Here is a 13277-nt window from a genome sequence, read left to right as displayed (position 1 = left end):
TTACATGATCAATCGCACAGAATTAACACATTAAATTGACAGTGCTAATTAGTATGTATTAGACCTTGCCGTGCTTGCCAAAAAAAACTTTGTTTCCATGATATTAGGGTGCTGTTGGTGGTTGCCAGGACATTGCTAGTTGGTTGGTGGGGTGTTCTGAGTGGTTGCTTAGTGGCCAAAGTCAAAAGAACCCACCCCCAAATCTTTACGATATCCCTAGATATGAATCAGGTCCCTTGACGTTGTAAGTCTATGAGATTTTTTCACCTTTTTTCTCATACACCAGGTGAAAATGTAAGTCTGATCTCTTAGAAAAATAGCACTCCTCAATAAGCTGCACAATTTTTGAAATCATTCATGTCATTAGTGCAGACTCTTTAAGCAATAGTAAAAGTGATGTTGCTTTAACAGCTAGCATTAATAAAGTCTCGGTTACTGTTGTAACCTCCGTTCCCTGATGGAGGGAACGAGATGTTGTGTCAATGTAGTGACACTAGGGGTCGCTCCTGGGAGCCCCAAGCACCTTCAATCTTTGAGAAAAGGCCAATGAGAATTGGCGAGTGGAATTTGCATGCCACTCCCCCAGACATACGGGTATAAAATGAGCTGGTATGCAACCACTCATTCAGGTTTTGTGCTGAGGAGCCGAGACAAGGTCCCGGCCATTTCAGCAGATAGTACTGTGTTGTGGCAAGAGGGACACAGCGTCTCGTTCCCTCCATCAGGGAACGGAGGTTACAACAGTAACCGAGATGTTCCTTTCTGTCACTCACTCGACGTTGTGTCGATGTTGTGACACTAGGGGTCCCTATAGAAAAACACCACAACAGCTGGACCATGTTACATGAACTGCCACTGCAGGTGCAAGCAAGCTGCTGCGTGCGTAATAGCAGGTGCATCAGTCTGCACATAACCTCCCCCAATGCCCCACAAGACGTCATGCAGTTCCCCACATCCCAGATGGGGGGAAGTGATGTAACTAGGGTGGGAGCAGGCCACGCCAGCCGCGGCCTTTTCTCTCTATGTTTTCTTTCCACAGAGTATTAAATTTGGCTGGGGCCATCTAACGCTATTACACACACCGGGGAAGGTGTTCTTTTCCTTTCCTATTCTTTCAGGGTGAAAAGACTCCGTGGAGACCACATCCTGCCCAGAGGAGAGGTAACATGTGGCAATACGTCACGTGGGCTCACTAGCCGCACATGGAAGAGGTGCGGTGGTAGGTCCTGCCTGGAAGGGGAGGAGCTCTACAAACACAGTGACTGGGAGCAGAGAGGGCTCTGCCCAAGGGAGATGCGTGTCTGCCGACAGGGAGACCGTACCACGGAAAATACATCACAGGGGGTTACCGGAGTAACTAGCACCTGTGGAGCACCTATCCCAGTACAGGGCATATTAGTACCCGTAGTGGGTCTGGCTGTGAATTCGCGAGCCACAGGGCTAGGGAGGAAGGACATCCAGGGTTCATGGTTTGTAAACTCGCATGGGAGAAGAAGCACACGTCTTTGCCTTACTGAGGGGAAAAGCGCTATACGCAAGCGATACACCCAGCCAGCTGTTCCGTATTACCAAACTTACCTGTTCATACCTGACAAAACACGGGACGAAACCGGCTCAACCCAGATATTGTAAAATCTCACAAAGGTATTGGGTGTTGCCCAACCCGCTGCTCTGCAGATGTCTGCTAGAGTGGCGCCATTGGTGTGCTCGTATTCCCAAAGGGACGGGCACGGTCTGGGCTTGGTATGCCAGAGCGATGGCATCCACGATCCAGTGGGCAAGCCTCTGTTTGGAGACAGCGTTCACTTTCCGTTGTCCGCTGAAGCAGACAAAGAGCTGCTCAGAGCGTCTAAAGCTCTGCGTGCAATCCAAATAGATGCGCAAAGCATGCACCAGACACAGCAACGACAGGGCTAGGTCTTCCTCCTCCCGGGGCAGTGCTTGCAGGCTCACCACCTGCTCCCTGAAGGGGATCGTGGGAACCTTAGGCACATAGCCCGGCCGGGGTCTCAGGACCACATGAGAGTCTACCAGACCGAACTCCAGGCAGGTATCGCTGACAGAGAACACCTGAAGGTCCCCAACCCTCTTGATGGAGGTGAGCACAATCAGGAGGGCTGTCTTCAAAGAGAGGGCTTTCAGCTTGACTGACTCTAGTGGCTCAAACAGGGCTCTACGAAGGCCCAGGAGGACCACGGAGAGATCCCATGAGGGAAAGAGGCGTGGCCTAGAAGGATTCAGCCTCCGGGCGCCTCTCAGGAACCTGATGATCAGGTCATGCTTCCCTAAGGACATACCATCCACTGTGTCGTGGTGTGCCGCTATGGCAGCCACATACACCTTCAGGGTGGAGGGGGACAGCCGCCCCTCCAGCCTCTCCTGCAGGAAGAAAGCACTGACCCGACTGCACATCTCTGGGTGTCTTCACCTGGGGAAGAACACCAACTCGCAAACAAATGCCACTTCAGGGCATGAAGCTGCCTCGTAGAGGGAGCCCTGGCCTGAGTGATCGTGTCTACCACTGCTGGTGGTAGGCCACTTAGGTCTTCCACGTCCTGTCCAAGGGCCAGACATGGAGGTTCCAGAGGTCTGGGCGTGGGTGCCAGATGGTGCCCCTTCCCTGAGAGAGGAGGTCCTTCCTCAAGGGAATCTTCCAGGGAGGGGCTGTCTCAAGGAGCGTGAGATCCGAAAACCAAGTCTGAGTGGGCCAATACCTTTTCCTCGTCCTCCCTGACCTTGCACAGGGTCTGTGCAAGTAGGCTCACTGGGGGAATGCATATTTGCACAGCCCCCGGGGCCAGCTGTGTGCCAGTGCATCTGTCATGAGGGGGGCTCCCATCAGGGAATACCAGAGCGGGCAGTGGGAGGATTCCCAGAAAGCGAACAGGTCTACCTGTGTTTTGTCAAATCAACTCAAAATCAGCTGGGGGTGGAGTCTCCACTCTCCACTGAGCATCGCCTGCCACAACAGCACGTCCGCTTTGGCATTGAGGCTGCCTGGGATATGAGTGGCCCACAGCGACCTCAGCCACTGCTGACACCAGAGGAGGAGATGATGGGCGAATTGCAACATGCAATGAGAGCGTAGGCCACCTTGGCGATTTATATATGCTACTGTCGCTGTGTTGTCAGACTGGACCAACACATGCTTGCCCCGGATCAATGGCAACAGCCCCCGCAGGCCGAGCAGTACAGCCAGCAACTTGAGGCAGTTGATGTGCCAACACAGCCGTGGTCCTGTCCAGGAGCCAGTGGCTGCGTGCCTGTTGCACACATCTGGACACTTGCTGTAGGGGGACTCCTGCCTGCAGAAACGCAAGGTCTGTCCAAGGGCTGAACAAGTGGTGGCAGAATGGCGTGATAGCCATGCGATATGTGCCGCGGCGCCATGCCCATCTCGGGACTCGAGTCTGAAGCCAGTGCTGAAGTGGTCTCATATGCATCAACTTGAGTGGCGTGACCACCAGCGAGGATGCCATATGCCCCAGGAGCCTCTGAAAGTGTTTCAGTGGAACCGCTGTCTTCCACCTGAATGACTTCAGGCAGTTCAGCACTGACTGCGCACGCTCGCTTGTGAGGCGTGCTATCATTGAGACTGAGTCTAACTCCATGCCGAGAAAAGAGATGCTCTGAACCGGGAAGAGCTTGCTCTTTTCCCAGTTGACCCAAAGCCCTAGACGGCTGAGGTGCCTGAGCACCAGGTCCCTGTGTGCGCACAGCAACTCTCGAGAGTGCACTAGAGTAAGCCAGTCATCAAGGTAGTTGCGTATGCGGAAGCCCACTTCCCTTAACGAGGCAAGAGCTGCCTCTGCAACCTTCGTAAAGATGAGAAGGGTCAGTGACTGGCCGAAGGGGAGGACCTTGTACTGATACGCCCGGCCATCGAAAGCAAACCGTAGGAAGGGTCTGTGATGAGGTAAAACCGAGACATGAAAGTACACATCCTTCAGATCTACCGCCGCAAAATAATTTTGATGCCGGACGCATGCCAAAATGTGCTTCTGCATCAGCATCTTGAATGGGAGTCTGTGTAAGGCCCGGTTCAAAACTCGCAGGTCCAAGATTGGCCGCAACCCACCGTCTTTCTTTGGCACGATGAAATAAGGGCTGTAGAACCCTTTCTTCATCTCGGCTGGAGGGACAGGCGCTCTATCGCGCCCTTGCACAGAAGGGTCATGATCTCTGCACGCAGGGTGGTGGCATTCTCGCCCTGCACAGAGGTGAAGCGGATGCCGGTGAACCAGTGCGGGCGCCTGGCGAACTGAATAGCGTAGCCGAGTCGGATGGTCCTGGCCGGCCATCGCGACGGGTTGGAAAATGCTAACCATGTGTGCAAGCTCCGGGCGAGGGGCACTAAGGGGACAATCGCGTATAATGTACCTGTGGGTGGGGCCTCGTGGCGGGGGGAGCAGGGGACGCCACGTCGAGGAGCCTTGCTTCATCTCAAACTCATGGCAGCGCTAAGGGGACCCTCGAAGAACTTACCTTGCTCCATGTACCCGGCATCGGGGGGGTTGGCAACAGGGGAGGAGGGACATTTTGCCTGTCCTCGTAACTCGTCACAACCGCCTGGCCATGGGTGTGAGTGTGGTGCGGTCGGGCGCGCGACGTCCAAGTCGTAGGTGCTCAGTGTCAGGTCTCCGTGATAACGGTAGTCGTAAACACCGACCGTGTGACCCAAGGAGTGAGGAAACCGCTCTTTTTAAAATGTGGGTACTGCAGCCCATTCGGGATGTGGCAAACACAAAACAAAAGGGAACACAAGATTTACCTCCCGGCCTCCACCGGGGGATGGAGTGGTCTGGATACCAGCTCCATGGTAGCAGCGGACATCTCCCTCCCTGGGTCATCCATCTCAGAGGCGCTTAGGAGCCTTCCGGGTCCTTGCGCCTGGTCGTGAGGCGGGGGGGGCGTCAGCTTCCTGCGGGTGGCTCTATGCTGGGGCCGAGAACTGGGCTCAGGCTGTGGCAGAGCCACCTGGGCAGTCATCTAGCCACGAGGGCTCAGGGGAGGGTGGAGAGTACCAGTCCAACCCGACACTCGTGGCGGCCTGGGCAAGCATGGTGGTCAGCTCTGGGTCAGCCTCAGACTGGGCGGGCAGACCCGAAGGTGGCAGCCCAGTCAAGTCCTCGGCATCCGACATCGCCAGTGCGCTCTCCGAAGCAGCGATCAAGGACTCATCCTGCTCACAAGCCCCGAGAGAGATGTCAGGCTGGCCGTGAGGCGAGCTGGTCTCATCTCGGAACTCTACGGAGGCAGAAGAGTGTGCTGGGGAATGGGAGGTCCATGGGGAATTACCCGGCGAGACCACGCCCATTGAAATCCCAAAATCGCCTCCAGCGCCAGCCGGGTTGGACTCGTACCCGTAGGTAGAAGGCGCAGTGGGGGGGTGGCTGGAATGGCTTTCCCTCGGAGGAAGGAAAGCCGCAACTGCAACGTTGCCATGGTCATGTTCTCACAATGAAAACACGAACCATCCACAAACGCAGCCTCAGTGTGAGCGCGGCCTAGATACGAGAGGCAGCGCCTGTGGCCGTCGGAGGTGGAGAGATAACGACCCCATCCAGGAATTACACAAAGACGGAACGGCATCTTTAAAAAGACGTTCACGTTCACGTTCACGATAGAGGAAAATATACTCTTTCAGTAGTGCTGTCGAAGCGCCCAGGGGCGTAGTCTGCACTAAGCGTGCAGAAGGAGAGAAAGCTGCTGAAATGCACCGTATATCCAACAGCATACACTTCTATCTGGCTCCGAATGAGTGGTTGTGAGTCAGCTCCTTTTATACCCATATGTTCGGGGGAGTGGCATGCAAATTCCACTCGCTAATTCTCATTGGCCTTTTCTCAAAGATTGGAGGTGTTTGGGGCTCCCAGGAGCGACCCCTAGTGTCACTACATCGACACAATGTCGAGTGAGTGACAGAAGGGGACAAACAATTATACAAACACAAATAGCATGTAAGAATTTTGTGTGTCCGACAAATCTGAAAATTGTAGTTCATTTTGGGGCAGAGCAATTCATCGGAATAAAATCAAAATGGCGATAAGACGTAGTGCGATTATCAAACCCCAAAGGCTACGATTTAATGAAATAAACAGGCTGCACGCACTGCTCGCTGCGCTTTCTGTATGAGTGCAGCTCTGATCTCTGTAGTGTATTACACATACTCAAAGCACTTGTGAGGCTAATGAGCTGAGCGCTTTAAATTTACAGCACTCTAGATTCACTAATTGCACATTTGTGTATTTCCAAATTTGCTTGGCCACTGAGTTACTATCCAAATCTAAAGTAACCTCATAACACCGGGTTTTTGTGGACAGAAAAGTAAATGAGAGAATTTCTCTTCATTCATGTCTTCCTTCAGTGTACTGCCAAAATAAAGGCCTGCATAGCTATGCTGCATGCATGTTAAGGAAACTTTACATAAATATCATACTGTTTTATAGAAAGTTCACTCTTTCTTTAATAGTATTTCTATTGGCAGTAGTGCATGTTTGCCCATAACTATTTTTTTTATTTTTATTTATTTTTTTCCAAAAGGAAACACTTACTAGGCTTGTTTTTTGTTGTTATTGTTTTTTTACAATAAGGTTCCATTCATTAACATTAGTTAATGCAATCATGAACTAACAATGGACGATATATTTTGTACAGTGTTTATTAATCTTTGTTAATGTTAGTTAATAAAAAATAAAATTGTTCATTGTTAGTTCATGTAAGTTCAAAGTGCATTAACTAATGTTAACATGAAATGTTTTTATTATATATATATATATATATATATATATATATATATATATATATATATATATATATATATTATGTTGAAATTAACATTAACCAAGATTAATAAATGCTGTAAAAGTATTGTCCATTGTTAGTTCATGTTTACTTATGTTGTTAACTAATGTTAACAAATGGAACCTTATTGTAAAGTGTTACCAAAATGTTAATAATCATATCGCAGTTCAGATTGCAATTGCAATATTTTTCTAAATATTACCAATTAGATTTTTTTTTTTGTACAAATTGTTCAGCCCTACTATGTACTGTAGGCATACCTTCTAATGCAGCATCCTAACTGAAATGAAACCACATAATTGACTTGATTTAAAATGTTCTCTGCAGGCAGGAACTAATAATACCCTCCACGTGAAGCGCACCAGAGACTCGACTAGCTATTGATTTCAATAGAGGCACAAGGTGCTAAGGTAATGACACAATACTCTGATTAGCTGAAAATACACAGCACAAACACACTGGGTAAAAGTCAATTTTAATTGTATTTATAATTTAAATTCCTTTCACTTTGACTACCATCTTGGATGAGTTTTTTTCACTGAGCTCGTTGCAGTGCACAGTGCTGGGTAGTAACAGATTACATGTAATTTGTACTACATAATCAGATTAAATAACATTTTAAAATACCTGTAATCAGATTAGTTACTTTTAAGGATTACATGGTTACATATTAACCAGGCAACAGCAGTAAATGGATTCCCCTGATTTGTTTTAATCTTTTACATTTTTCATTTTAAATCAGCCTGTTGATATACGTTAGACTGTGCCTTCTCATGGCAAATAATTTAGCAAATTACTAAAAACTGCTGATGTATAGCTGTGAAATACTATGTCTGCATCATATCCAGTGACCTTCACTAATTAATGATTCTGGAAGTCTGGACAAAAAATATGAATAAATAAAAATCTACTCTGGTAGACAATATTTTACACAAAAAATAATCCTCTAAATAAGAATAATTCACATTATCTTCTTCTGACATCTTGGCTGAAAATAGCAAGTAAAACAAAAACCATATCGATTCTTACTTTTTGATTCATTATGTAAGTTTTCTTAAATGCATCATTATATCAAAATAGTATAGAATATCCTACTCAAATGCATTTCACATCAAATAAACAAGAGATAGGTCAAAGGTAATCCAAAAGTAATCCAAGAATAATCAGATTATATTACCTAAAAAATATAAACCAAGAGATTATGTTACTGATTAAAATTTAGTCATGTAATTTGTAAAACGAATTGCAATTCTGAAGAAATCTACCCAGCTCTGGCAATGCATTCTTGGATTGCCATTTCCATGATTCTTAGAAGGCTGCATAATATTGCTGCCTATTGTTTGAAATGGCATTCACGTCTGGAACACTCCAGATGTGAATGCTGTAAACAGGAACTCTTCAGGCCTAGTGATCACCATAGGCACGTGCCTATGGTGATCACTAGGCCTGAAGACTTCCTGTTTGAGCGGGAAAGTGGCCTGAGGATTGTGGTTTCATGTCACTGGGCATATCTTCAAATGTGGATTCTCGCTGAATGCAGTGTTTCCCCTAGGATATTTTTTTAGCAGTGGTGCTGTTGTGCATGTGTAGGGAGGAATAGCTCAAAACAACCTTAGAATTATTATAGATGGGTTATTCATGTTAGTGTTTATTTACTGGGAGCTTTTTACACTTGAAGGTCTCTGGAAGGCCATAGAGCTGTAATAATAACTGTCAAATAATGAAATGCCTCAACGTAGAAAATTACTTGTACTATTTTTATTAAACATAAATACAAATAGATAATATAAACCAGGGGCGATACTTGGATTTCAATCTTAGGGGAGCTCAGCCCCCAATGACACTATAAGATGTCCACTCTGTTGCATAAATGGTCTTTTGTTTTTTAAATTGTTTTTAAATAATTCAGAATATTGCCAATTTCTATAATACAAGTTATATAAAAGTTATAAAAATAACAGAAATCGCTTGAAGAATACAGACAAAACATATGTTATCGTGACTTTCAATTTATTGGCTGTATGTTTCATCTGTCGTAATCATTCCTTTTTGTTCTTCATTTATTAACAGAAAATAACATGAACATGAATCAATCATTTCACAACTTCTGTAGTTCAAAGTTATATCCACAAAAAGCTCTTACTAAAATAAATTTAACATTTATTTAGTGGAGTAAATTAACTCCAAATGATGTTTCTCTGTCTATCATTCAGATTTGTTAATTGATTCGTTCAGTGACAATTTTTGTAAATCACTCCTTAACCAGAAGGTGGCAACAAATTAATGTCTTTTATGTGTTCTGAGTGAGTCATTAAACCATTGATAAAGCACTAAGTCATTCAAAACTGAAACAAGTCTAATTATACTTTAATAACATCTGCCCATCTACAAATCTAGAGAATTCAGCAGTGTTTAAGCATAATAAGCATTTTCCCTACAAATATCGACAAAGCATATCTTTCATTTTGTGAACTGCCTATTAGCCTAAAAATAATTATAAGTGATTCAATTACATCCTGATGTCATTATAATGTCATCAGTCACTTTTACCTATAATTCATCCAGCCACTTTCTTTCCTTGTTGAACGAGATTACTGAAGTAAATGAATGACTTACCTCCTCCTCTTCTTTAGTCACTCAATAGATCCTGATCCTATGTCGTTCACTGAAGGGGCGTATTCATTCAGTGGGTCAAACCAATGATATGCTCCTGCACAGCCCGTACTCGAATGCTATTGGCTCATTATATATAGTCAGTCTTTACAGGCATGAAAAGCCACCAAAGCAGATTTGTGCATTAAATTAGAGCTCATGGCTTCGAAAGGGAGAGACGTTAGAGAAAGAGAAATATGAGTCAGTGTATGGAGGTGAACAAGGATTCGTTCACTTCAAAGATTCATAAAAAAAAAAAAAAAAAAAAAGATTTGTTCCAGAACGAAACATCACTACTGCGTGCAGTGTAGAAAGCATGCAGCTGACTGGGGCTAGCAAGTGTTCCGTTGCGTCAAAGTTATTTATGAACCAGTGCCTCTGCTAAGTGCATATAGGTGAAACACTGGAATGTAGACACAAACCAACATTTTGGAGTAAACTATGTCTCAGAAACCAGCCATGACATTAATGATTTTTTTTTAATTTATTTATTTTTTTTATTTTTATTGAGAGGCGTATTGGATACAATTAAACATTTAACAGGGTTTCCACGGTCATTGTAAACCTGGAATATTAGGGAATTTTAAAATTGCATTTTTCAGGCTTGGAAAAGTGAATTAACTTAATTTTAAAAAGTTATGAAAAATCCTGAAGATTTCTGTAGCGAATATCCAATTTTTTTTGTTATGCTCATCTCTAAAATATTTAATTGGCCAGAGGCCTATAACGTGAAGCTGGTTTAGGTGACTAGCCAGGTAAATTTCAGTTTAGTTTGTGTCAGCTATGTGGACTTGCGGTTTTGTGGCCTTCATTTGCGCATTCCTGCGAAATCCATGAGACCGTAGGGTGTCCCATTTTACATTTTAGCGCTCCGAGTGGTGCTTGCGTGTGCCCCCTTTGCACCCTCAATGCACCCTTCGGCTGACACACCGGACTACTACCCAACAGTCCCCACTGCTGATCTCTTGACCTATCACAGTGGACTGGAGTTTCCGAGCCAGAGGTAAAAACATAGCAGACGAGGCGATGATCAATCATGGATTAAATATTGATTTCAGTAATCATTTTTTACTGATTGTCAACGGCGGATCACTGCTTATCATGTGTATATAATATCACTTTTAAGTCTGATGTGTAGAACTGGTTCAAAACTTTGTTTTATTAAATTTTCCAGAGATCTTTGTACTTGCCCTTCAGAATCTACGCCCCTGCTTACGCTACATGGCTAACCTGCTCCTTAGCAGGTTTTGTTGTGGGAAACAGATCGCTAACAGACACTGAACCAACCAGCTGTGAGTAAAGTGACATCTGTGATGCAATGAAGTCCCTCCCCCGTCTCTCTTAAAACGGCCGTTACAGAAAAAAAAAATCTGATAAATCCACAAAATCAACTCTTCACTGTAAATTATTTAAATATACATTTTCGGCTGCATTCCATGAAGAACACAGTGGCAGTCATAAATTGTTTTTGAGGGTGGCTTGTTTATGTGGGTCAAGTACATGATGCTATTTTTTTGGTCTGGATCTATGTAGTTATTTAAAAATATATAAAAATATATATAATAAATGCATTTCACACAAATCAATTACTTGAATACACATCTATATTAATGTTTTTTAATTTCTGAGTTTAATGTTTTTTTTTTAGTTTTTCTCTGAGTGTTAAAATACATGGAAAAAAGTCTTAGTCTAATATTCTTGAAAAAAGTAATAGTTTGGAATAATCTTGTTAATATCTACAATTAAATAATTGTTAATATATATATATATATATATATATATAAACTTTTGTCCACCTGATCAAAGTCATGTGGTTTCATTCTATTGTCATATGACAAGAAACCATAAAACAGACCCCTTTAGATCCTCATGACCGTTTTTATACATATATATATACACACATACATACATACATACATACATACATACAGTGCATTCAGAAAGTATTCAGACCCCTTCATTTTTTCCCATTTTATGCCTTATGCTAAAATGCTCTTAAAAAAAAAAAAAAAAAAAAAAAAAAAAAAAACACATCAATCTACACTCCAAACCCCATAATGACAAAGCAAAAAACTGATTTTTGATAAATTTGCAAATTTATTAAAAAGAAAAAACTGAAATATTACATTGACATAAGTATTCAGACCCTTAACTCAGTACTTAGTTGAAGCACCTTTGGCAGCGATTACAGACTCAAGTCTATTTGGGTATGATGCGATAAGCTTTGCACACCTGGTTTTGGGAATCTTCTGCTATTCTTCTCTGCAGATCCTCTCAAGCTCTGTCAGGTTGGATGGGGACCGTCAGTGGACAGCCATTTTCAGGTCTCTCCAGAGATGTTAGATTAGAGGCCACTCCAGGACATTCACAAAGTTGTCCCTGAGCCACTCTTGCGTTGTCTTGGCTGTGTGCTTTGGGTCATTGTCCTGTTGGAAGGTGAACCTTCAGCCCAGTCTGAGGTCCTGAGCGCTCTGGGCCAGGTTTTCATTAAGGATATCACTGTATTTTGCTGCATTCAGCTTTCCTTCAACACTGACCAGTCTCCCAGTCCCTTCCGCTTCACTGTTGGGATGGTATTGCGCAGGTGATGAGCGGTGCCTGGTTTCCTCCAGACATGATGCTTGGAATTTTGGACAAACAATACAATCTTCATTTCATCAGACCAGAGAATCTGGTTTCTCACAGTCTGAGAGTCCTTTAGCTATTATTATGTGTCTTGCACTGAGGATAGGCTCCCATCTGGCCACTCTACCATTAAGCCCAGATCGGTGGAGTATTGCAGTGATGGTTGTCCTTCTGCAAGTTTCTCCTGTGTCCACACATGCTCTCTGGAGCTCAACCAGAGTGACCATCGGGTTCTTGGACACCTCTCTTACCAAGGCCCTTCTCCACCGATTGCTCAGTTTGGCTGGGCAGCCAGCTCTAGGAAAAGTTCTGGTTGTTCCAAACTTCTCCCATTTAAGAATTATGGAGGTCAGTGTGCTCTTGGGAACCTTCAATGAAGCCAAAACTTTTTTGTAGCCTTCCTCAGATCTGTGCCTCAACACAGTCCTGTCTCTGAGCAAACCACATTATAGTGACCACGAGGAGGTTACCCCATGTGACTCTACCCTCCCTAGCAACCGGGCCAATTTGGTTGCTTAGGAGACGTGGCTGGAGTCACTCAGTATTCAAACTCAGGGGTGGTAGTCAAAGTTTTCTCTTTTTAATAAATTTGCAAAAATCAGTTTTTTGCTTTGTCATTATGGGGAATGGAGTGTGGATTGATGTGAAAAAAAAAATCAAATAATTTTAAGCATTTTAGCATAAGGCTGCAACATAACAAATTGTGAAAAAAATTAAGGGGTCTGACTATTTTCTGACTATTTTCTGAATGCACTGTATGTATGTATGTGTATATATATATACAGGTGCATCTCAATAAATTAGAATGTCGTGGAAAAGTTCATTTATTTCAGTAATTCAACTCAAATTGTGAAACTCGTGTATTAAATAAATTCAGTGCACACAGACTGAAGTAGTTTAAGTCTTTGGTTCTTTTAATTGTGATGATTTTGGCTCACATTTAACAAAAACCCACCAATTCACTATCTCAAAAAATTAGAATACATCATAAGACCAATAAAAAAAAAAAACATTTTTAGTGAATTGTTGGCCTTCTGGAAAGTATGTTCATTTACTGTATATGTACTCAATACTTGGTAGGGGCTCCTTTTGCTTTAATTACTGCCTCAATTCGGCGTGGCATGGAGGTGATCAGTTTGTGGCACAGCTGAGGTGGTATGGAAGCCCAGGTTTCTTTGACAGTGGCCTTCAGCTCA

Source organism: Myxocyprinus asiaticus, chromosome 3 (assembly GCF_019703515.2).
Source record: "Myxocyprinus asiaticus isolate MX2 ecotype Aquarium Trade chromosome 3, UBuf_Myxa_2, whole genome shotgun sequence".
NCBI lineage: Eukaryota > Metazoa > Chordata > Actinopteri > Cypriniformes > Catostomidae > Myxocyprinus > Myxocyprinus asiaticus.
This window is presented reverse-complemented; position numbering follows the sequence as displayed.